At 36.1% G+C, this 26,431-nt stretch overlaps 1 pseudogene; it reads right to left on the minus strand.

Annotated features, from left to right (window-relative positions):
• Positions 1 to 3,589: 3,589 nt before the first annotated feature.
• LOC142840275 (high mobility group protein B2 pseudogene) lies at positions 3,590 to 4,182 on the minus strand (annotated as a pseudogene).
• Between the last annotated feature and the right edge of the window lie 22,249 nt (positions 4,183 to 26,431).

Genomic DNA, 26,431 nt, shown 5'->3' on the forward strand with positions numbered 1-26,431 from the left:
CCTTTGGTTAAGGGAGTTGGAAGACGTCCCTCAATCTAGGCTAAAGGTTTATTTGCAAAGGGTTTCCCATTTATATCAAATTTGGACTGGATTTCAGAGCCCCAATGTGCCCCTTTTGTAGCAAGGGCAGGGAGATGGAGGAGGGTCCCTTCTGCCCCTAGGTCTTATTGCCCCTTTGTGGGCAATGCATCTTAAAATGCCCCAGTTGACAACATAAGAAATATTTCCCAGATGTTTGCTTTTGCTGTCTAGCCACAAGGGCTTGAGTAATAGAAGAGGCTAGAGTTTGAGTCTGGGCCTGAAAAGCCACCATGAGAGTCTTGTTGGTATGTGACTGGGTCCCAGCATTCTGTGATGGTACAACCTAAGGCCAGCACAAGGCATCCTAGTTTTTTTGTTTATACCTTCCCAGACGAGGAGCTTAGTAAATTGGTCTCTAAGTCCACTGGAGGGCAATTTTCTCTCAAGGCGGGTTTTGCATCGTGTCAGCTATAGGTGATTCAGTGGGTCCTTCCTCTAGCACAGCCCAGGCCTCCAGGCCTGCTTATCTAACTTGGTCCTGATACAGAACCACAATCCTGGTTTGTTGGACTCCAGTGGAAATGGCTTCCCCTGTACCAGGTAGCATTGAATAAGAGGTGGGAACTGGGGAAGGCTGTTCATTTAGCATATTGGGATCCCCCAGGGTGGCCAAGGCTAGGGGGAAACATTGACCAGGAAGGCTTGAGTCCATAAACCTTAGCCTTATAGTCCTCAGCATAAGTATTCCCAGGATGTTCTGCCCTATATTCTTCCTAGAGGCTGGAATATTCATTCCCTCCTGGAAAGGATGGAGCCCCCTTTTTTGTCCCATTTACATCTCCCATTTTATTCTCTCCCAGGGTGGCTGGGGACATAAGAAGGTAGCCACCCCTCATTACAGACATTATCTACTTTCTTTTTGGTTTTTGCCACTTCCTGCCATATTCCTTCCTCCTGGAAGTGCTCTTCAGTAAATTGCACCCATTTTTTATCTTCACTTTTTATGTTTCCTTTTCTCCCTTCTTTTGATTAATTTGTTACTTTTGGATCCTTTAGACCTCTCCCAATTGATCTTTGGCCATTTTCTGCACCTCCTCATCTGTCTCCTTCCCTGACGTTATGTTACCCATTGTTCCTCCTCACCTTGAGACCACTTTGACCTGGGACCCTGCCTCATGTTCTGGTGCCAGTTGCTAGGTTTCCTTGAGACTCCTTATTCCCCAGAGAAAGGTGAGTGTGCTATTTGCCCATTCCACAATCCTACAATGCAGGACAATCACATGTGATAGGGAGTAGAGTAAAACCAAGTACTCAGTTAATTACTGTGAGGGTCTGCTTATAAAGATTAAGTGAAATCTTGTGATGTGTGGATACCTACAGCCAATGAAAGGCAGCCAAACACTCCCTCTACCTAGTTTTTGCTATCTCATTTTCATTTAAACTCTTGCCAGGCTTTTCTCTGTCCAACAGGCCTCAAGGTATAGGCTCTGAACTCGAGCCAGGCTTTTTTTCTACCCCATAACCCTCTAGGTACAGGCCCTGAGATAATTTTGATCCAACAAAAAGGGTCAGGGTTTTTTTTTCCGGTGTTAGGGAAATTAAGCTGTCACAGAAACATTTTTGCTTGGTCCTTTTGAAACTGGAGGTCACTGTTGGTGTGTTGTGATTAGCAAGGAGTGTGAGTCATTATTTACCATGCTTTTGGTACACTGACAGGTTGTTTTGGCCAATTTTGCTTGTTCATTGTGATTTTGCATATGCTTGCTTGTGCTATTGTCCTTCCTTACTTATAAGATACTGGTACTTAGCATCATATTATTTTCATTTAGCAGAGTAATAGTAGTAGGTCCTGCTCTAGGGCCTATGACTTATGTACTATTTAGTTCTGGACCTCCATATGGGTGCGAGTTATGGGTAAGTTAGGCCTTAAATCCATTAGAGAAATGGTTGATTATACAAACTGAATAACAACTAATAAAAACTCAGAGAGAAATTTGGATTCAACTTAAAGATACAAAAACCAAAGCAGCCAGTCATTGGCTCTTACCTCATTAAGAACTCACTACTTGGAAAGAACTGTTCTCAGTGATTTCGTGCATGTATTTTTTTCTCTAATTTTTATGAGATCCCTATTTGAGATGCTTGAATTTAAAAGCTGCAAGCATCAGGTGATGGAGGAAGATCATTGGTTAAATAAAAAGAAACTGCTTGGCCCTTATTGGTTAGAAGATAGGTGGGAGGAGTAAACAGAACAGAACGCTGGGAGGAAGAGGAAGTGAGCTCAGACTCCACAGCTCTCCTCTTGGGAGCAGACGCCTCAGAGAGACGCCATGCTCCCAGCTCCCAAGCAGACGCATGAGATGAAGCTCTGACCCAGGATGGACATAGGCTAGAATCTTCCCGGTAAGTGCACCTAGGGGCGCTACACAGATGATTAGAAATGGGCTAAATTAATATGTGAGAATTATCCTAGAAGAGGCTAGATAGAAATGGGCCAAGCAGTGATTAAATGAATACAGTTTGTGTGTTGTTATTTCGGGCATAAGCTAGCCAGGCAGCCGGGGTGCTGGGGACGCAGCCCCGCAGCTCTTATTACTACAATCAGGATACAGAACATTTTCCTTCTGCAAGTTAGAATGAGAACCTCCATAAAGGGTGATTCTTGAATTACTATACTTAAACTTAATGGAAATACTGTAATATTTCTATTTGTCTGCAAATAGCAAATAAGTAAAAATATGTAATGACATAAACAAATTCTTCTAAAATTAGGAGCTGACAAGGAATACACACTCATTCTCAAATTTAAAGCCAAAGACAGTCATCTATTGACAAAATCAGAGCTGGACAAATATGTTTTAAATGCCTTAAAATTTATAAATGAAGAAATTAGAACATGATCAAACATTAGGTTTGATAGCTTATTGGAACACAGTTTATGAATGAAGTTGTATAAAAATTTTGAATGCTTGTAAAGAACTGCATGAAAACAAGACAAGTGTGTTGTGACTTCAGTTTCTTCAAAACAAAATTGTTCTTGCAATGTGATTTCATGCTCAGTCTGGTATAGCAGATAGGAACCAATTTACTTCAACTGTTGTTATTCATATGCATCCATGGAAAAACAAGTTTTTGCCACATGTAGCTTGCATTTATGAGTTAGCACTTTACTCATGCCATTCTTTTTTTTACTACACATTATATTATTAAAATCTTTTCAAAAAAAGAAAATGCAACATTGTAAACAACAACAACAAATAAAATTTACTGGTAATACAAATTCTTATGAAATTTTCTGTGATACCATAAGAAATTAAAGAAACCAATTAAATATTTAGAAACATTCAACATCAAAAATTTAAATCTACCTGTATCTTTGTAGCCCCTGAAAAGCTAAAAACTCTTATTTCAAAAAGGTATTTTTTTTTTACAAATAATCTCATCAGTTACAGAAAAATCTGCACAGTTTTTATACTGAAGCTAATATTGAGCTGCACTTGAATTTCATATTCTTAGCAAAATCATTACCTGAGCACATATACTCCACATAGTTTAGAACAGTCATTTATTAGTCATCCACCTCTTCCTCCTGTTTTTCATCTACTTCATTTTTCTTCTTTGAGCCTGTTGGCCAACCAGGACCCTTCTTTCTTGCTATACTTTTGCCCTTGGCACAGCATATAAAAATGTCTTTTAAATACTTCTTTAGTTTAACCATTTTTTTTTTGCTCATTCAGTTGTTTATCTTTGGCAGACTGTTCAGTCCATATCTCACCCATTTTTTGCATTATCTCCAATAGATAGGACTGGGTGTTCACATTTGATCTTTGTGCAATATTTAGAGCAAAACAGGAAGAAGGCAGATGGTGGTCTTTTAGAGCATTTGCATCTATTTTTTTTTCCTTTCTTATCACCTTTGGGAGGAACAAAGTTCTTCATCTCCCTGTCATAATAAGTTTTGTCATTCCAGGCCAAATCTTCAAACTGCCACTTTTCCTTTGCAAATATGACCTTCCAGTGCTCTGAGCATTTCTCTGAGAACTTGGCAAAGTTGACTGAGGAGTCAGGGTCTTCCTTCTTGTGCTCTACACAGCAGGTCTGCTTGAATAACGTATAGGAGAATATTTTGCCTCACAGCTTCTTGGGGTCTCCTTTGCCCATGTTGAAGGTGCTCTGTCTACCTGCTGATAGTAAGCTCTTCCCTCAGAGCCCAACAGAGATACTCCCTTCCCCAAGCTCTTGCAAGAACTGGTTTGTCGCTAATATGGCCTGAAGCCTCTTGTTTTGCTCATGTAATTTTTCTTAACCCTTAGAGTATAAATTGCATAATGCCTTGAATAAAGTTGGCAGTTGTGTGGGGCTTTGATTTGCCTAATTGGGAAAAACTTAGAGGTCATCGTCCTAGACAACAGCCCTCTGCACAATCAGGAAAAGAGTCTGGTAGCCTGAAGTCAAGTCCAACGCAAGAGAGGGAGCGAATGGCTACCACTACTTTTTCAAGCCAAGGAGACCATGCCTAAGTGGACTGGTATCTTAAAGGCTATTGGCTGAAAGAGCTGAAGGAGCTCCCGCAGCACCTCCTCCTTTTGTTTAAGTAAGAGACTTCTAAACCTACTACATAATTATATACAATAAGAACATATATCCTATTCTAACTAGCTTAAGTCTTGTTTAATAAATAACTTGGCCAAGTCATGAGAGGAGACTAACTACATTTATCTAGTCTTCAACCCCATCAAGGATCCGAGAAGGGAAATATTGTTACTTGAGTAATTAGGAAGTGCAAACAACTTCCAAAACATGCAACAAATCACAGAGACAACTGGCTACATGGGAAATCACTCAAAGTCACGTTTGCAGTATTGAAGCAACCAACTTTGGCTAACACCTAGAATAACTGACAGATTATTTTTAAATGCAAGAAAATTTTCAAAACCATCTTACCCTGTCTTGGCAAGATTTGACAGATCTGCTTATCCATTTCTGGATACTATGTATTTTGTCAGTAGTTGCGGTATGGGCAGTTCCTTGCCCAGAGGCTGGTTTTGCCAAGCTCCAAGTGGAGTGACTTTGGTGCTCAACAATCTCTCAGGAATAGATGCGTGTTGCCAGGAGCGATTGTGTCTCACTACCACAGAACTCTAAGTTATATTAAATGGCATTTTCTACAGCTCTTTGAAGAGGTTGAAGATTATCTATTTATGTAGAATATAATCTCTATGTATCTAAACATCCTGATTAGTCTAACTATAAAAATGACAAACATAGATAACTATTGATCTATAATTATTAATACCTATCTAACTTAAAGACTAAGACAATAAACAACTGTGCAACAAATGAGGACAATGACCTCCAAATGTAAACAATGTGATCAGAGATAGAAATGTACACTGCAATGTATATGTATATATGTATATATATATATATATAAATGTACATGTGCAATGTATATGTGTATATATATAATGTTTTAAATAGAAGTAGAAGCATGCATGCATACAATATTTAATATAATTTAACTTTGTATCCATAAATAAGAATTCATACCAATTTAATTGTCTATAAACAATAACTCACAAATACCAATCTATTATCTCATCATTCAATTTTCTCTCTTCTTTTTTCAAAAAGATCCCTGAGCTTATAAAATTCCTCCCCCAACCATCAACCATAATCAATTAATCAGCCCCTAAATGATGTACCTAAATTTGAGGACAAACTTTGCTGGAAGAGGGAACATCATCCTCTAGAATTATTTCCAGCTGTCATGAGTGCAATGTTCTTTCTAGGGGATCCTGTAAAAGTAAAATGATGGTTAAATTTCAAGATTAATGTCTGGCAAGATTGCAAATAGTCTCTGAATATTTTGTGGAGGTCTGGCCAGAATCTTGTAAAAGATGTACACCATTTTAGCTAACCAAGTTGGAAACGTCTTGTGCAGCTGGTACCCAAAACAGGTCTTATAGTAGCACTATCAGTATCATGGCACCATATCAACCAGGTGGAGTTGTTGTTATGGGACCCACCTTTTTCCTGGAAACCTTTAAGATTACTGCAGAAAAATTCATTGTTCATTGTGGAAAACTTAAACATTAATTATATAGACATTTACAGACATATTCAATGAAAGGTATGATAGATATGAAGAAAAACAAATATATTTTCTAAATTCTTTTTTCCTTCTGTCCCATATCATGGCTCTTGACATGAGACAGGAACTCTGGGTTTTTTTTAACAACATATATGGAATTTTAGAGAAACTGAGCCAGAATCCAACTCCAAAACCAGCTCTCTCTCTCTCTCTCTCTCTCTCTCTATATATATATATATATATATATATATATATATATATATGTGTGTGTGTGTGTGTGTGTGTGTGTGTGTGTGTGTGTGTGTGTACATATATATTATATATATTGTATTGGTAGTAATTTTTTCCATCTGTCAGTATTCAAATATTCATGGTCCCTTCAATTTTTTGAAGATGAGTATTTTCCTGCAGGGATAAGAACAGAACCCTGCCCCATACTATATGTTTTTCTTACCACCTGTATGATTATCATCATTGTGGATGAGTTGTCATTTCTCCTTTCCAAGAGGTTTCTCCTCTTTGAACTGAACCTTTATTAATTTTGATGGTATCCACAATTTTTCTTTTCCTGTGGAAACAAGAGCAAAACCACTTCCAAACGCAGCACATCTTCTACCTTCCATTGTGAAGTCATCACATCCTTGAAATAAACTGGTTTCAATATGGAAGACAACTCTTTCTGCATATTGTGAATCAGTAACTATATTAAGAGGTTCTTTAAAATCCCTTAGCACCATAAGAATGGCATATAATTCTGCCTTCTGGACAGAATTATAAAGGCTTTGTTCCACCTTATTCAATTCATCTGATTTGTAATCTGCCTTCCCTGATTTATTAGTAACAGTATAAAATGTACAGGCTCCAGTTATTGGAACATCACATACAATTTGAGGAAGAATCCAAGATCTCTTTATAAGGTTAAGTCTACCGCTTTTGGGATATAATATGAACAAGAAAACTGATACCTAATAACCAGTAAATTGAGGTATCTCTATAGGCATATAGGCCTCTTGTGATTTCTTCCATAGTGGCAGGAAAAACCAGGGCAAGAGTCCCATTAAAAATGAAACCTCCCATTTTACCTGTTAACCAGCAAATAGTGCTCTTTCGGAGTCGCAACTGGAACCGATGCAATGGTGTCACGACAAATTCTGCTTTAAAATCTGCCCGATATTTCGTTAAAAACTGGGGAAAAATTAGTCGCTTGAGAGGTTAGATGTAGTACACAGAGGGGGAAAATCCAGAGTCCAGGCAAAGGGCACAAAAACCCAGGGAGCTTCTAGCAGCTGATAAACAGCATGGCTTTCCCTGGGCACCTGCCCTGCTGCTCCGTCCGACCTAATGCAGGTGGTCATGACAGAACTGCTGTGAGAGCGGCCACTGAGCGCCCAGTGTCCCAATGCTGGGACAGAGGGTCAGGCTACAAACACCACTGTGGTTCCGCTCCACTCAGTTGTGGTGGGGATTTCAAACAACATCTCTATTTGAGCCACCAGGAGGACTTCACAGGGAGTTTTTGCCCCAATGGCAACTGCTAGCACTTGCCCTTGCACTCTGATTCGTGCTGCCTAAGTGCTGCTCTGCAAGGGGGGATTTAAAAACCTCTGAGAAAAGATTAAAGCAGGTGGGCAGAGACTGGCAGGGCCCATAGATCCCGAGAGGCATGGAGTTTAAATCCACGTTGGAAGGCAAATATTAGGGTGCGTGGGGACTTGAAGCTAATCCGAGGCGTGTAAAGAATTGTGGCAAGAAAAGCCAATTTGGGAGATTCTATATTGACCTGATGGCTCCATGCACAGGCCACGGTTGAGGGAGGGCTCGAGTCAAGCCACTCTGGTAGCAGGCAGCCAAGTCAGGGTGGGTACGGGGTGTGGTTCTAAAACCAAACGTTGGGTGCCAAGTATAGAAGTAAGTCACAAAACAATCCCACACCAGTTTGGAATTTTGATTAATAAAAGGCTTATTTATTTAAAGGGGAAAACTTACAGATTACCGTCCTAGACAATAGCCCTCTGCATGATCAGGAAAAGAGTCTGGTAGCAAAAAGTGGAGTCCAAGCAAGAGACTGAGCGAATGGCTACCACTGCTTTTTCAAGGCAAAGAGACCATGCCCAAGTGGGCTGGTATCTTAAAGGCTATTGGCTGAAGGAGCTGAAGAAGCTCCCACAGCACTGCTCTCCCAGGTTCATCGTATCAACTAGAGTGGTAAATAGTTGTTCATGTTTGTAAGCACATCATGAGGAATATGAAAACAACAGAATTTGGCATTCACATCCAGTCTGGCTTACATGAGATACTGTCTCAAAATAACACGAGCAAACAACACAACATAAAATAAAAACAAGGTGATGACAAAAAAAAAACTGAGAAATTTTGTGTGACATAAAAGACTAAGAGACCAGAAAGAAGGTGAGCATATCTATTTGTCCATGTTGTTCACTTATACAAGGGATAAGTAAATTGTAATGAAATCCAGCCCCTTATTTGTTTTGTTAAATTTTGTTGGATCATAAGCATGTTTCATTGTGATGGCTAATTTTTTGTGTTTATCTGAATTTTCAATGGGATGTCCAGGGATTTGATTTAGTGCTTTTTTAGAATGTGTCTTTGAGAACTCTCCTGGAAAAATATTGGTAGACCAAAAAAATCTGAGTGGCACTCTAATGCAGATTGACCTCCTCTATTAAAGCCAGGGTCTATCTGAACAGAGCAGTCAGGTTCACACATGATTAAGTAAGAAGAAATTTCTTGGGTCTTTAGGCTATGCTGTTAGTATTCTTTCACCTTAATATTGAAACAGTAGCTCCATTTTCAGCCTGAGCATATCATTCTTCATACTTTCATGACACTATTAAATGCTGTAAACGTTGAAACATGCTGTCTGTAGAAATGGAATCCTCCTGCATTCATTATTATAAATCAGTTCACACCTGCACAAACAAAACCTGTTGATGCTGTTTCTTTGGAAAACAGACTAATATACATATCCTCTTTCTCTGTCTTTCTTTCACACATGTTTTTTCATATATATGTAGAAAAGATGTGATATATGTATATATATATATATATATATATATATATATATATATATATATATATATATATATCTGTGGATGCACTTATAGTACAATCACAGAACTTTACAACCAGAACACAGATTGTATGCTTTATAATACTAAAACAAATTTAGTGTTTGTTACTATGATCTAGTAGAAAATATCATGGGCTACAAAATCATGAGAGTGATATGAAGATATAACAGTAATGATAATAGCAACAGTAACAGTAGGCATTAGAGGGAATGACAAAAATAGTAAAATGAAATTATTAGGCAATAATAGCTATGTAAAAACTGTAGTGGGAAGATTGCTTATACTTCCTGGCCACCAGGCTAGCTTAGAACTGAAATAAATACACAGAAACGGTGTTAACTAAATCATTGCTTGGTCCATTACCGCTAACTTCTTAATGGCTAATTCTTTCATCTCCATTAATCTATGCATCACCAGGAGGTTGTGGCTTACCAGTAAAGTTTCAGCACATCTATCTCTGGCAGCAGCTCCATGGCCTTTCCCTGACTCTCCCTTCCTCCTCCCATGCTATAGGCCAAGCAGTTTCTTTATTCATTAACCAATAAAAACAATACATAGATAGAAGTACCTCCCACACCATTTCCCCCTTTCTGTTTAAACTAAAAGGAAGGCTTTAACATAGTAAAATTACATATAACAAAACAGGTATCAAGCAAGAATAACAGTTACAATATTTATATCTACCTTATCTTTTATCATAACTAAGGAAAACTATTCTTCAACTCCATCAAAGACTCCAGAGAATATACTATTACCTGAGTAAATAGGAAGTGCATTGTAAGCAACTTACAAAACTTTAGAAATGACAGAGACATCTTGCTGCCTAGACAGTTACCCAAAATTCTTCTATACCATTGGAATATTCATCTTCAGCTTAAATGCCCTTAGTATCCAGCAGACTTTTCCACAAATCAGAAAATTTCAAGGACAGTTTCACCTATACTGGTAGTTTGTGTGTCAAATTTTTCTTTGTCTTGCAGAATGTCTAGCAGGCTCTTTAATGAAGCAGGAACCCTGAAGGATCCTCTCACTTTTAAGCAAGTTCAATAGTCATTCCTCTGTGGGTCCTGCATTTTCAGCTCAGCAGTCCAGACAAGAGTCGTTTCTTGCCCAAATGGCTAGCAAACTCCATTAGGAGTCTCTTCAATGCCCATCTTCCTCTCAAAGTAATTGGTGCTGCCAGGAGCAGATGTGTATCATTTTCATGAAAAATTCTAAGTTATTAAAACATTTTAAATGCCATATTCTGAAGGTCTCTGAAAGTTTTGAAGAATACCTATCTACCTGAAATACATCTCTGTACATCTAGAAAATCTAACTAACATGACTACCAACTTGATTCTTTTTTATATTTATTTATTTATTTATTTATTTATTTATTTATTATGTATAGAATATTCTGTGTGTATGCCTGCAGGCCAGGAGAAGGCATGAGACCTCATTACGGATGGTTGTGAGCCACCATGTGGTTTTTGGGAATTGAACTCAGGAACTTTGGAAGAGCAGGCAATGCTCTTAAACTCTGAGTCATCTCTCCAGCCCCCCAACTTGATTCTTATAGGTGAATCTCTATTAAGCTCTTGAACATGACCAAATGAGTTTATGTCATCAATTCAAAGATAAATTAACACTTGAAAAATATATAGGAAGCATAATGAAGAAAATTATTACATATATATATATATGTATTTAGTATTATTTGCCATGTTCAGTTAGCAAATTAAAGAGAGAAAAATATAGCTTTACGTTCATGAAGACTATCCAAAATTGGTGAACATCATGTTTACTGCAGAGAGGACTCAGTCGGGAAAGTTCTTGCACAAACATGATGATCCAAGTTCAATCTCTAGAACTCACATTTAAAAATGCAAGATTTGGTAATATGTATCTGTATCTCCACACTAGGAAAGTAGAAATTGAAGGATACCTGAATCTTACTAGACAGTCAATCTAAATAATCAGAGAGGTTTGAATTTACTGAAAAGAGGATTATCTTTACTTCAGTTTATAATAGTTACACTGAAATTTTCATGATTATCACTAATCGCTTCATAGCAGTGAGAAAATATTAGCCTAGGTGTCGCCCAACAGAAGAATGGATAAAGAAAATGTGGTACATAGGTACAATGAAATTTCATGAAGTTATAGAAAAAGATAAAATCATAAAATTTGCAGGTAAATAACTAGAACTGGAAAACATTATTTTAACTGAAGTAGCCCAGGTTTTGAAAGGCAAATACCACATGCTCTCTCTTATACAACCTTCCTGGTTTCTAATTCCAATTGACAGGAATTTTTGCAGGCTTTCTGGGACTTCCAGGCCCCAAATCATGGCATGGGGATTCATTATTAATTGGGAATGCTCAGCCTTAGCTTTAGGCTTGTTTCTAGCTAGTTCTTTTTCTTTAACATAAATCAGCAAATTTTTATTAATCTCTGTTCAGACCAGTGACTCATTTACCTTATCTATGTATTGTCTACCCCCCTTTCCTGCTTCCTTTATGTCTGTCTGGTTAAATCTTGAGCTGGCTGGCCCCTGGCAAGCTAATCAGCTTCCCTATTCTTTCTGTCTGACAACCTATTCCTTATGTGCCTAGCTATTGAATTTTCAGCTTTTTTATTAAACCAATCAGTTGCCATAGGTAGGCAAGGTAAATCAGCAACATATCTTTACATAATTAAACAATGGTAGTATAAAGAAAATCAAAATGGCTTTATATAATTAAAAATGCAGCATAAACAAATGCAACACGTCTTTACATACTTAAAAAATATTCTGAAGCACAAACAAATGCAACTCACCCTTACATAGTGAAATAAATATTCTATTCCATAACACAGAACTATAGGTAAATGACAGGAAAAAGGTCCTTAACACTGGAAAACAATGAATCTCCAAGGGAGGGGTTGAGGAAGAGTACACTGGGAATTTGGAGCATGAAGATGAAGGAATATGTGGAAGGTAGAACCAGTAGAAAATGAATACATATGAAAATGATACATGGAAACATATTACTATTGTAAGCTAATTACATTTTTTTAATTAAAAATAACTTTAAAAGTTCATTTAGTGATGTCCAAAAAAGAGGATTCAAAGTTGAGATGTGGTGATTTTGGAGCTAGTAGGGGTGAAATAGGGACTTAATGAAGTTGTACTTTATTATATATACATAAGAATTCTCAAAGAATGAAAAAATTAATTTGAAAACCTTAGGGGTTTGGTACTATGATGTACATAGAGTTTTATATATGTTATCAAATGAAAAATTTACTAACAAGAGTTTTTGGTGTTTAGCCCCAAGGCTAATCTTAAGGTTTAGATTTGCCATAACAAGTGAAAAGAACATTTTTCTTTTTGTATGTGATGGCAAATAAACAAACTTTCTCTCTGCATGTTTTTCCAAATCAGTCTCTTTATTGTTCTGTTTATATACTACCTTTTCTGTCTTAATTCTAAAACCTCCTAACTTCTTCCCATCTTTTCTCTCACCCAAAAGCCTTTTTCTGGTGTGGGAAGTCCTTCTGCCTATATGTTGCTTTTTTCAGTTAGTGAATAAAGCTGTGTTGGCCTATGAAAGGGCAAAATAGAGTAAGGCGGGAAATTCCAAGCACATAGAGGAACAAAGAAGGCAGAGTCAGAGAGATGCCATGTAGCCATTGAAGGAGATAGATGCTTGGGAAATTTACAGGTAACCACAAACCTTGTGGTAAAATATAAAATGGCAGGAATGGGTTAATTTAAAATGTAAGAGCTAGCTAGGAATATGCTAGAGTCATTAGCCAAGCAGTGTTGCAATTAATATAGTTTCTGTGTCATTATTTTGAGTCTGGGTGACTAGGAAAAAGCAAGTGGTCTCATTTACATTCTTCTCACAGGAGCAATAAAAATTTACAAGAGTTAGATCTCATTGATCAAAAGCATAAGGAGCTGAGCCATTGCCTTGGGAACACAAGGTTCAAAGTTTACATGAGTAAGACCATGACCAGTGCCCAGTGACAAATTTTGAGACATAGCTCTATTGTCAGCACCCTGGCAAGCAAAAAATTAGCATGCTTTTTTAGGGTGTTTTGTCTTGTAACCTTGGTTGGATACCTGAGACTCTGACTTTGTGGATAGCTGTAAAGTTTTAAACTCATGATCTAGTTACAAAAACCCTTTAGTCTAGTTTGAACTTGCTCTGAGGTGAAAGTAAATTAATTGTGTGTAATTAGCCTTAGCAAAAGGAACTGGAGAGTCTTTTAATTGTCTACAGTCATCATGGGGCAAATACTTCTAGTTACGAAGCATGCCCTAATATATTTTCTATATATCAAAATTATAAAGACAAATGAAATATCATCTTTTTGATGATCCACTTATATATGTGCCCATAAAACTGAGAAGCAATCATGAGACTACATGTATACATTATATGACAATGCATGGTAATAGGGAAATATTATAGCTGTTACTGCACAAGTAAAATTCCAGATGAAAACAATAGTTTTCAGAGTCAGTGGTCCTGCAATTCCTGATTAAGAAAAATTTCTCCGGTGGGTCAACATGTGAATTATCAATTTCTATAAGTTATAATTAAGTCATGGCCCACAATAACTCATGATAAATTGTAAACAGAGATTGTGTGTTCGTTTCCTGGTTGGCCAGACACAATCACACAGAAGCCATATTAATTACAACACTGTTTGGCCAATACTTTAGGCATGTTTCTAGCTAGCTCTTATATCTTATTTTAGCCAATTTCTATTAATCTATGTATCACTATGAGTCTGTGGTTTACTGATGCAGGCATGATACTTCTTTGGCAGCTACATGGTGTCTCTTTGACTCTGCCTACTGTATCTCTATAACTCTTCCAGCCTGATCATATTCTGCCTTGCCATAAACCAACATATCTTTACTCATTAACCAATCCAAGCAACACATATACAGAATGACATCCCATATCAACAAATGCTCTTGAAAATGTACATATTAAATACTTTTATTTGAAAGCATATAAACATTCATGGTGGTAACTGGCAGAGGTAAATTTTATGCAGTTAGAGGTTACAGCCTATCTTATCAATAAAAACAAATACACATTAAGTAGAGAATACTTAAGACATCTAACATTGACTTCTGGACACCATATGTACTAACACATATGTATATTGTATATAAGTGGCAGCATTTACATGTGCAAAAATGAATTTGTGAACAAACATATTTCTGCACAAACACACAAAAATACAATACTAGAAGTTTTTCATGGATAATACAATTTTTAACTGACATTACAATGAATGTTGTTCTCAAGTTAGTAAAATGCTCATTTTCTAGAAATGAGCAAGTAAGTGTTTTATTCTTTGCAGTCAAGAGACTAAATATAAGAAAATCCAAATGAATATTTAATGAATTAGAATTAAACTGTTTTTGAAATCTCTGTGAATATTTATCTCAATCTTCTGAAATCAATCCAAATTCTAATCAGTAACAAAAATAATTATAATATTCCAAAGGGAAACATGAAATATGGTACATAAATAGGAATAAATTTAACTGATATAATTTTTAAAGTATTGCTTGAAAATTCAATTAAAAATATTGTAAAAATATACATAGATACAAAGACACTCTGTGCTCATAATTATTAAAATCAATATTATAATAAAGCTAATTTATTCCATAATGTCATAAATTTTATTTAATTCAATTCAAGTAGAGTTATTACCTTAAAAGTATATTTCCACGTAACACAACTAACTTATTTTAAAATTTATATGGTATATTAAAAGGCATTTTCAGAGAAAGAATATAATATTAAAGAAATCAAAAAACTGCAAAACTGTTAAAGTCAGACTGATTCTATCATATTTAAATACAAAAATCTAAACTTTAAAACTTCAAAATATATGTGTATATTTCTCTATGAACATAAAATACTTTATACTTTGAAAAATATATACTTAAAAAGACACAAGAAGGAATCCTTACAATCTTATGATGTATGTTGATAAAATGAATTGAATTAATCCAGCAGGCCAATAAAATGCCATCAACAGTAAGAACAAGAAAATATGTATAAAACAAGGACTTAACAAAGAATTAATATCCTTAATATAAAAATATTTACACCAAAACAATGAGAATTCAATAAAATTGAACAGGAATAACATATACAAATATATAATTCACAGAAGAGGAAATAAAATGGTCCAATATTACTATTATTTAGGGAAAATCATAATAAATCCTAAACACATATATACCATTTTCTATTTACTACAATTCAACAATATAAGTTCAACTAAACCAATTATCCCAGAATGTGTAGTGTATTGAGAACATAAACACAGACTATCTGATAAATAATTTACCAGAATATGTATTTGAAGATCTGTATATGATATGGCCAAGCAGATTCACTCACTGTCTATACTGTAAAGAGATTTTTGCCTTTAATGCCATCTTTCAGGAGGTAGAAGTAGGATCTCAAGTTTAAGGTCACCCTGGGCTACACAGTGAGACTGTCATGAAATAAATGCACATGTAAAAAAAGAAACTGACACAATGATCTTCATAGAGTACTGTAAAACCATAGAGACAAAAGCAGAATGAAAACAGACTGGATTAAGTTATGTGTATTAATTCAACAAACACTTACCCTTAAGTGAAAATTAATGTCAGGACAGAATATGTTTAAATACTGACTTCTAAAACATAATGTGGAACAAAGGAGATGATGTCTTCACTATTTTTATGAAGTTTTAAAATACTAAAAATATTATTTTTGATAAATTTGTATGAATATGCAGTGTGAAAACATGAGGAGAAATACATGTGACAATATTATATTAGAAGGTGGAGGATCTCATTTGTAAGAGTACACTGAGGTTTTCTCTGTACTTGGTTCACTCATTTCCTAAGGTGGTCAGGGTAATGTGTATATAAAGAATTAATAACCCAATATAAATGTAATTACCTCACAACAATGAGAATTCAACAATAATAGAACAGTAATAAAATACATAAATACAAATTCACAGAAGAGGAAATTCAATTGTCGAATTTCACTAATACGTATGGAAATATATAATAAAGCGTAAACATACATATACATATATATGCTTTTATTATTATATGTTCTGTTAAAGATAAAGTCTTAACAAATTTTAGAATGAGAGTAAGGATTTTGAATTCTTGGTATGTTTATTCTTTTGTAAGGTGTAAATAGCTAGTAGTTGATTTTAAGAGAAAAGAAAGGATTTTGTTTTAATCACTTTGTCAGTTTAACATGGTACACATGAAAAACAAATCTCTAAAGTTTATCACTTAATATTGTCAGAATAAATTCACTTTGGTATTATTGAATTAGATGTTATGGTGGAATTTTATTTTTAACTAATCATTTGCAGCAAAAATTAAACAGATATATTCTCAAAGTCTATATTTCAAAGATTTACCCTAGAGGGGCTCCCAGGTGCCCAAGCTGAGGTCCCCAGTTAGTTCCTTGGGCAGCTGAGGATAGGGAACCTGAAATGACCCCATCCTAGCGCAATACTGACGAATATCTTGCATATCATCTTAGAACTTTCATCTGGTGATGGATGGAGATAGAGACAGAGACCCACACTGGAGCACTGGACTGAGCTCCCAAGGTCCCAATGAGGAGCAGAAGGAGGGAGAACATGAGCAAAGAAGTCGGGACCACGAGGGGTGCACCCACCCACTGAGACAGTGGAGCTGATCTACTGGGAGCTCACCAAGGCCAGCTGGACTATTACCAAAAAAATAAAAACATGGGATAAAACTGAACTCTCTGATCATGACGAACAATGAGGGCTGATGAGACGCCAAGGACAATGGCACGCAGTTTTGATCCTACGCAATCTGCTGGCTTGGTGGGAGCCTAGCCAGTTTGGATGTTCACCTTCCTAGATATGGACGGAGGGGGGAGGACCTAGGACTTACCACAGGGCAGGGAACCCTGACTGCTCTTTGGACTGGAGAGGGAGGGGGAGAGGAGTGGGGGGAAGGGGAGAGGGGTGGGAGGAGGGGGAGAAGAGTGGGAGGAGGGGGAGAAGAGTGGGAGGAGGGGGAGGGAAAGGGGAGGCTGGGAGGAGGTGGAAATTTGTTTTTTTTTCCTTTATTCTTTTATCAATAAAAAAAATAATAATAAAAAAAAGAAAAAAAAATAATAAAAAAAATCATCTTTAAATAATTAACAGTGTATTTGGAAAAGATAAAAATTTTAAATTTTCTCATCAAATATTACAAATAATTGTTAATAAAGTCTGGCCTCAAATTACTTGCTTTTTTCTGATTTAAAATATTTCTGAAATATTCATAAACAGAATACTATCTGTTTAAAGGAGACCAACAGTTGTAAATATGCTATAAGTTTGTTTCTCTTAAATTAAAATTTCTACAAACAAACACAGATTTCATGTTCATGTTTTATTATATTTTATTTATTGAGCATGTCCACTATTATACATAAAATTCTTCATAATATACACATGAGAGTATCCACTGGATATGCAATAGACTTACATAAAAGTTTCAATTTCATGAAAAATAGTTTGACTAATAACAAATTATTTGGCTGATAATAAATAATAAATTTCTTCTTGTGATGTATGAGATATAGTAAAGAGACTAGATCTATAAAACTATAGCTGAAAGAGTCATGGAAACAATCGTAGTCAAAAAGACAGTAATTTGTGTACACAGTGTGATTTTTATTAATCTATGTGCTCATTTAGCTTGAGAAAATATATTTATAAAAGTAATTAGAAATCCAGTAGAAGATTACACATCCAAGATAATTTGTATGACATAAAATGATCATGAGTTTAAAAAAAAATTAGACACAAACTTTGCTGAGTACAGAATTGAATGGATCTTGGAAAAGTTGGAGAGAGGGAATGAATATGATCAAATTGCAATGTGTGAAACTCTCAAAAAAAGCTAGAGTTTGTTTAAATAATCACACTAAATACAATGAAGTTACTCTGTTTCCCTATGCATAATAACCACCTTGAAAGTGTGCAAGTAAACCTTTCTGGAAGCAAGTCAGTCTAGGTCAAAACAACACAGTAATATAAATGAGGGAGCTTAAACAATTATGCATTTTTCTTATATTTGGGTATGATAACGAATGTTAAGGACACTGTGCCAAAATCTAAGGTGTGTAAGGATGGCTCTCTTTCTGGTTTACAGAGAACCATTTTCTCTCTCTGGTCCCATATAATGGAAAGAGAGCTAAAGAGCTCTTAGAGATTTTCTTCAAACTGCACTCTTGGTGTACCTGAGTGCTCCAATCTTCCAAGTTGGTATAATTACCTCCTGAATATGCCACCTCTTAATACCATTACAGTCACGTTATGAAATAAAAGTTCATATTACTTCAAACTAACAGTCAATCCATAATAATAAGGCTCTTCAAAGATTAAAGTTGTAGTATACACTTTTCAAGTAGAAATTATCTCAGAATAGTCTGTGATTGTACAAAGTAAATATCCCATTGGCCTGAAACAGAATGTACTGTTGAACTTTGAGGAGACCTGAAGAATAAGCACAGGCTTCTAGGGAGGTCTCTTCTTGTGCTGTCTAATATGAATTGCTATAATAAAAGGGAAATATTTTCTTTAGAATGCCTTGCTTCTATTTGGCAATTTTCCCTATCCTCTCATCTTTAAGGACTAATCAGAATTCATAGTGATGGTTAAACTCAAACAAATTTAAGCTTTAAACTAACCACTGAAGAGAAAACATAAGGACCCTGCTTTATTGGTAGTTTTGAGAAAAGTAAAATATTGTATAAATACACACACACACACACAAATATACAAAACAGTTGTGATAAAAGAATCCCACTACAATGATGTGTACTAACGTCTCTGTTGCCAAAAATTCTGTAACAGAAATTATCTCTAAAAACGGAAGGTAAATTAAAGAAACAGACCTACTATTCATCACCTGATCACTGCTCTTTGCAGATTTTGTGGTTTTGTGTCCCACTATAAATATTCTCACTCTGTCCAACCCTGAAATCTGCAACCCTTTAATCCTAGCTTGCATTTTTATTTTCGAGCATTTGGGAGTTCATACTAACAGTGAAGCCTCTTTTTAAGTAAAAACATGGAAATTCTCTGACTGCATTCAGTTTTATATTGTCTGGTACTTCGATAAAATCCTGGCAACAAGAGCAATATTTAAATGTGTATGAGAGGGGCTTATCACGATGGAAGCAATATAGAAGCTTCTTGACGATTTTGACAATGTATTCTTTCCTTTGTGGCTCACATAAAAGAAATGCTGGTACAAGGGAGCAACCACTGAGGGAGTAGACCTGAGCCAGGACCTCTTCAGGTACGGACATGAGTCTGGGACCTCTGAGGGATTAGGCATAAGCATGGACCTCTGTGGGTTAGGGTGCAAACCTGGAACCTCCTTGAAAGTAGACCCGAGCCAGAGACCTTTGTGTGATCAGGCCCAAGCCAAGAATTTCTACAGGAGTGGTCCCAGACCAGAAACATTTATGGAAACAGGACTATGCCAGTGAATTAGGCTGGAGCAGGCCTGAGACAGGGAACTGCACATAAGCAGGTACAAAGGAGCAAATGCTGAGGGAGTAGGCCAGAACCAGAGATCTCTGTGAGTCTGGACATGAGTCTGAGACCTCTCAGGGAGTAGGCCTGAGCCAGGACCTCTAAGGGTCTGGGCACAAGTCTAGGACCTACAAGGTAATAGGCCGGAACCAGAGACATTTGCAGGTTCAGGGCGTTAATCTGGAACCTCCAAAAGAGTAGGCCCGAGCCAGGACCAGGCCTGAGCCAGGATCTCTGACAGAGTAGACACAAAGCAACAACCTCAGCAGAAAGACCCCCAATCAATCAATCTCTGTGGGAGCAAGACAGAATGACCCCTGGTATTGCAGAGCAAACCCCAGGAATGCCAAGTGACCTCCAGAAACACAGAGTGACCAACAAGATTGATTGGAACTGTGGCACTAACCGTACCACAAAAATCAACCATATTAACCTTGGATCCACTGGCACCTGGAAGACTGATCATCAGAGTCACAGACAGTCCCAACTACATGATTTAGAAGAAAAGATGTGTAGACAAGGTAAGAATACACACAACACCACAAAGAGCAACACAACAGCAGTAAAAACTAATGGCCCTACAACAGCAAGACTTGAACCACCAGATGAAGCAGAAGAAAATGACCTAAAAAATAACTTTAGGAGAATGGTTGAGGTCCTTAAAGAGGAAATGAAAACTTCTCTCAAAGAAATAGAGGAAAAGACAATAATTGGAAGACCTCAATAACTCACTTGAAGAAAACCAAGGAAAAGCAAGCAAACATATGCAAGAAACTATTCAAGACTTGAAAACTGAAATAGAGATGATGAAGAAAACACAAGCTGAGGAATTATAGAAATAGAAAACATGAGAAAATGGTCAGGAACCACAAATGCAAGCATAAATAGCAGAACACAAGAGATGGAAGAGAGAATCTCAATTGATAAAGATACAATAGAGGAGATAGATGCATTGGTCAAAAAGAACATTAAATCTAAAAAAAAAAAGCTTAACACAAAATATCTAAGAAATATGGAACACCATGAAAAGACCAAACCTAAGCATAATAGGTATAGAAGAAGAAATTCAACTAAAAGCACAGAAAATATATTTATCAAAATTATAGAAGAAACCTTTCCCAACCTAAAGAAAGTTATGCCTATGAAGATACAAGAACCTTACAGAACACCAAGTAGACTGGATCCAAAAAAAAATCTCTTTGCTACATAATCAAAACACTAAACAAACAGAATAAAGAAAGAATATTAAGAGCTGCAAAGGTAAAAGTCCAAGTAACATATAAAGGCAGATCTATCAGAATTACACCTGAATTCTCAATGAAACAATTAAAACTAGAAAGTCCTGGTCAAGTGTTATACAGACATTAAGAGACCATGGATGCCAGCCCAGACTACTATATCCAACAAAACTTTCAATCAACATAGAAGGAAAAAACAAATATTCCATGTCAGAACCAGATTTAACCAATACCTGACCACAACCCAAAACCTACACAAAGTACTAGAAGGAAAACTTCAACCCAAGGAAGTTGACTGCATCAACAAAAACACAGACAATAGTTGATCACACAACAGCAAATCCCAAAGAAGGGGAAAACATATAAAGTAACATCACCAACAATGAAAACTAAATTAACAGCAACCACTGGTCATTAAAGTCTCTTAATATAAATGGACTCAACTCACCTATAAAATGACACAAGCTAACAGATTGGATATGAAATAGAATCCATCCTTCTGATGCATACAAGAAACACACCTCAACCTCAAAGACAGACACCTCTTCAGAGTAAATGGTTAAAAATTTGAACAAGTTGGTATAGCTATTCTAATATCTAACAAAATAGAATTCAAACTAAAATCAATCAAAGAGACAAGGAAGGACATTTTATATTAGTCATAAAAAAATTGTTAAGAGGAAAACCCAATACTGAACATCTATGCTCCAAATGCAAGGGCACCTTTATATGTAAAAGAAACATTTCTAAAGCTTAAATCACAAATTAAACCCCACACACTAATAGTGGGAGACTTCAACACTCCACTCTCACCATTGGACAGTTCTGTCAGACAAAAATTAACAGAGAAATAAGAGAGCTAAAAGATGTTATGACTCAAATGGACTTAACAGACATCTATAGAACATCCATCTAAACAGAAAAGAATATACTTTTTTTTTCTCAAAAATTGACCACATACAAGGTAACAAACAAACCTTAACAGATACAAAAAATGGAATGACTCCAAATATCTTATCAGATCACCATGGCTTAAAGTTAGAATTCAACGGCAACATTAATTTCAGAAAGCCCACAAACACATGGCAATTAAACAATGCTCATCTGAAACATCATTGGTTTAAGGAAGAAATTAAAGACTTCCTAAAATTCAATAAAAATGACCACACACCATACCCAAATTTGGGGGAAACAATGAAAGCAGTATTAAGAGGAAAGTTCATCACACTAAATGCCTACATAAAGAAGCTGGAAAAATACTACACTGGTGAATTAACAAAACACCTGAAAACTCTAGAAGAAAAGTAGCAAATTCATGCTGGAGAACTAGATGGCAGGAAATATTCAAATTGAGAGCTGAAATCAACAAAGTAAAAACAAAGAACCAATACAAAGAATCAGTGGGACAAAAGATTGACTCTTTGAGGAAACAACAAATAGCCAAACCTTTATCCTAACTAACCAAAAGTCAGACAGAGAATATCCAAGTTAACAAAATCAGAAATGAAAAGGGGAACATAACAACAGACACAGAGGAAATCCAGAGAATCATTAGGTCATATTTCAAAAATCTGTATTCCACAAAATTGGAAAACTTAAAGGAAATGGACAACTTTTTGGATAAATATCACTTACAAAAATTAAATCAAGATCAGATAAGCCAATTAAATAGATCCATAACTGCTATAGAAATAGAAACAGTCATCAAAAGATTCCCAACCATAAAAAAAGCCAAGGACCAGGTGATATCTGCTCAGAATTCTACAAGATTTTCAAAGAAAAATACCAATACTCCCCAAATTGTTCCACACAATATATATCGAACAATACAGAAAGAGCATTGTCAAGCTCTTTTTATGAGGATACAATTACCCTGACACCCAAGACATATAAAAACTTTACTAAGAAAGAGAATTACAGACCAATCTCATTCATGAACACCGATGCAAAAGAACTCAGTAAAATACCGGCAAATCGAATCCAAGAACACATCAGAAACATCATCCATCATGATCAAGTTGGCTTTGTACAAGAGATGCAGGGATGGTTCAAGATATGAAAATCTGTCAATGTAATCTACCATATAAACAAACTGAAAACATAAAGTCCACAGGAGCATCTTATTAGATTTTGAAAATGTCTTTGACAAAATAAAACATCCCTTCACAATAAAGGTCTTGGAGAGAGCAGGAATATAAAGAAAATACCTAAACACAATAAAGGAAATGTACAGCAAGCCAACAGCCAACATCAAACTAAGTAGGGAGAAACTAACAGCGACACCACTAAAATCAGGAGCAAGACAAAGTTGTGCACTCTCTCATATCAATTCAATATAGTTCTTGGGTCATAGCTAGAGCAATAAGACAACAAAAGGCGATCAAAGGGATACAAATTGGAAAGAAGTCAAATTCTCAAAATTTGCTGATGACATGATAGTTTACATAAGTGACCCCAAAAAATTCTACCAAGGAACTTCTACAACTCATCAACAATTTCAGTAATGTAGCAGGATACAAGATTAACTCAAAAAAAAAAAAAACCCACTAGCCCTCCTTTACACCGATGATACTGAGAAAGAAATCAGAGAAATGTCACACTTCACAATAGCCACAAATAACATAAAATATCATGGGGTAATTCTAACCAAACAAGTGAAAGACCTGTATGACAAAAACTTTAAATCTTTGAACAAATAAATTGAAGACACCAGAAGATAAAAAGATGTCCCATGCTCTTGGGTAGGTAGAATTAACATAGCAAAAAATGCAATCTTGCCTAAAGCAATATACAGATTCAATGAAAAGTCCATCAAAATCCCAGCAAAATTCTTCACAGACCTTCCTCAACACCCAGTAATACCACTTTTGGGTATATATCCAAAGGATGCTCAATCGTACCGTAAGGGCGTGTGCTCAACTATGATCATAGCAGCATTGTTTGTCATAGCCAGAACCTGGAAACTACATAAATGTCCCTTGACTAAAGACTGGATAAGAAAAATGTGTATTTATACAATGGAGTACTACAGATCAGAAAAAAAGTGACATCTTGAAATTTGCATGCAATGAATCTAAAAAAAATATCATATTGAGTGAGGTAACCTAGACCCAGAGAGACAAATGCATGTGTACTCACCACTCATAAGTAACTTTTAGACATAAGCAAAGAAAACCAGCCTACAATTCACAGTCACAGAGAACCTAGGCGACAATGAGAATCCTAAGAGAGACATATATGGATCTAATCTACATGGGAAGTAGAAAAAGACAAGATCTCAGTAAATATGGAACACTGGGACCATCTGAGAGGTTTGAAGGAGAGAGTAGAGACAGAGAGTGGATCAGGGAAAAATGTATAGCTCAATATAATTTTAAAAAAGAAATGCTTCTGTCCATGGCACAGAGGTAAGGATGGAAGGAGCCATTCAACATACCATGTTTATAACATTTCCACCCTCACTCTCCACTTTGCAACTCCTCCAGTGACCACTTTTCCAAGTTCATTACCTCCTCTTCTGTCATTTTTATTATTATTCAGATAAAATTTCCTCATACATAAATGCATTTATGGCTTACCCCTTGAGATTTATAGGCTCATCCTTAAAAAAAGACTCATTTGCCCTCTCTCCGTAGCCATCAATCTCTGATAGCAGCACTTTCTCTAGAGGTAGTGTCACCACCTTGGCATGTCTCCTATCGTTCTTTAGCAGGTCTTGTTGAGATTTCATAGGTTCATCTTCCCTGCCATATCTAGAAGACACTGCTTTGAAGTCAATGTGTTAGTTCAGGCTCTTAAAATCTTATTTCCTCTTCCACAATGTTCTAGGTCAAGGAAGGACTATATTTATCAACTGGGTTTGGGCACACCACAACTTGTTTTTCCTTTATATGTTAACCAATTTTGGACTTCTAGAATATGTTATATATGCTACAAAAAGAAGCCCCTGTTGTGAGGATGAGAGATACTTTTACTGGTACACATACAGATATGTTTTAAGAAAGTACTTAGAAATTATATTGGTTTAAGAACATGACAGCAGTAGATTGCCACTCAGGATTCATTATTGTACCAGCTATTGGTAATAGTCTATGCTTTCATTAGGCAAAAACCTCTCCTATTGAGCAGGACTTAAATCCAATTTGAGATTTAACAGATGTTGGTTACCACTAAGAGATAAGTGGCATTATTGCGCCATTCAGGATGTCTCATCAAGTTATCCATTATTTTGGTTCTATGTCTTCACATCTCGGTATGACTATAGATTATTTTTCTCTCAGGAATCTTGCACAACACCTTTGGGTACTATGAGAGCTAATCCTCATGATAGAGTCTTTCAGGGCAGTTCCAGCTCAACTCCACCAAATCTTTTTCCAAAATTGTTTGTTGTCTTCAACAGTAGAGTCTTATTTTCAAGTTCAAGGAAGAAACAAAGGGCTACATTGTAGAGGCATTTCATTTGTATTTTAATAAAGAAAGCTTGCCTGAAGATCAGAGAGTAAAACAGGCCCACTGGCGAGCCTAACAAACCAGGCAGTTTTGACACACACTTTAATCCCAGTAGCTACACTATTTGACATAGAAACCAGGTGGTGTATGCGTTTTATCCCAGTGATGCATACCTTTAATCACAGACATAGAAATGGTAATAAAACAGGAGGAGACAGCTCACAGTCTCAGTTTCATTCTGAGATTCCTAGAGGCAGGGTCGCTGTTTTGGAATGGGGTAGAGGTAAGAGCCACTGGCTGGCTGATTTACTTTTCTGTTCTTCACTCTGCACCCCAATATCTGACTCTGAGTTTTTATTAATCGTGCTTCATTACATAAATAGCCGATATTACTGTGGGGATGTCTTAGACTCTCCTAATCAAGAACAGAAAGGAAGACATCCCCTGCCTGGTGCTGGAATTTTTTTCCTATATACTCTATGGATCTGAAATGAGAAGGGTTCATTAACACTCCAAGTGGTGCAACTTCAAACACACACACACACACACACACAACCAAACACACATTCACATACACATAATGTAAAATGTATATTATATACTTAACGGCTATTGTTAATATTTATGTAAATACTAAAAGATTTTATTTTCATTCTTTAAAAAATAAATTTTAACAGCTTTTTAAAGCTATTGCTCACATTCCATAAAATGCATTCATTTAGGCTGTAGGATTTACTACATTTTTAGTAAAGGCATAAGTATGAAGCTGTCACTACTGTCTAACTTTAGCTACTCTACAACCTACCTTCAATCTTATAAAACTATAAAACTACCTATTTTGTATATTTATTAAAGAATCTATCTACTATGGGGTCTTACAGGTATGATTTATTTTTATTTAGTATAACATTTTCAAAGAATTCCCATTTAATAAAATGTATCAG

Source organism: Microtus pennsylvanicus, chromosome X, assembly GCF_037038515.1.
Source record: "Microtus pennsylvanicus isolate mMicPen1 chromosome X, mMicPen1.hap1, whole genome shotgun sequence".
In the NCBI taxonomy this organism is placed as follows: domain Eukaryota; kingdom Metazoa; phylum Chordata; class Mammalia; order Rodentia; family Cricetidae; genus Microtus; species Microtus pennsylvanicus.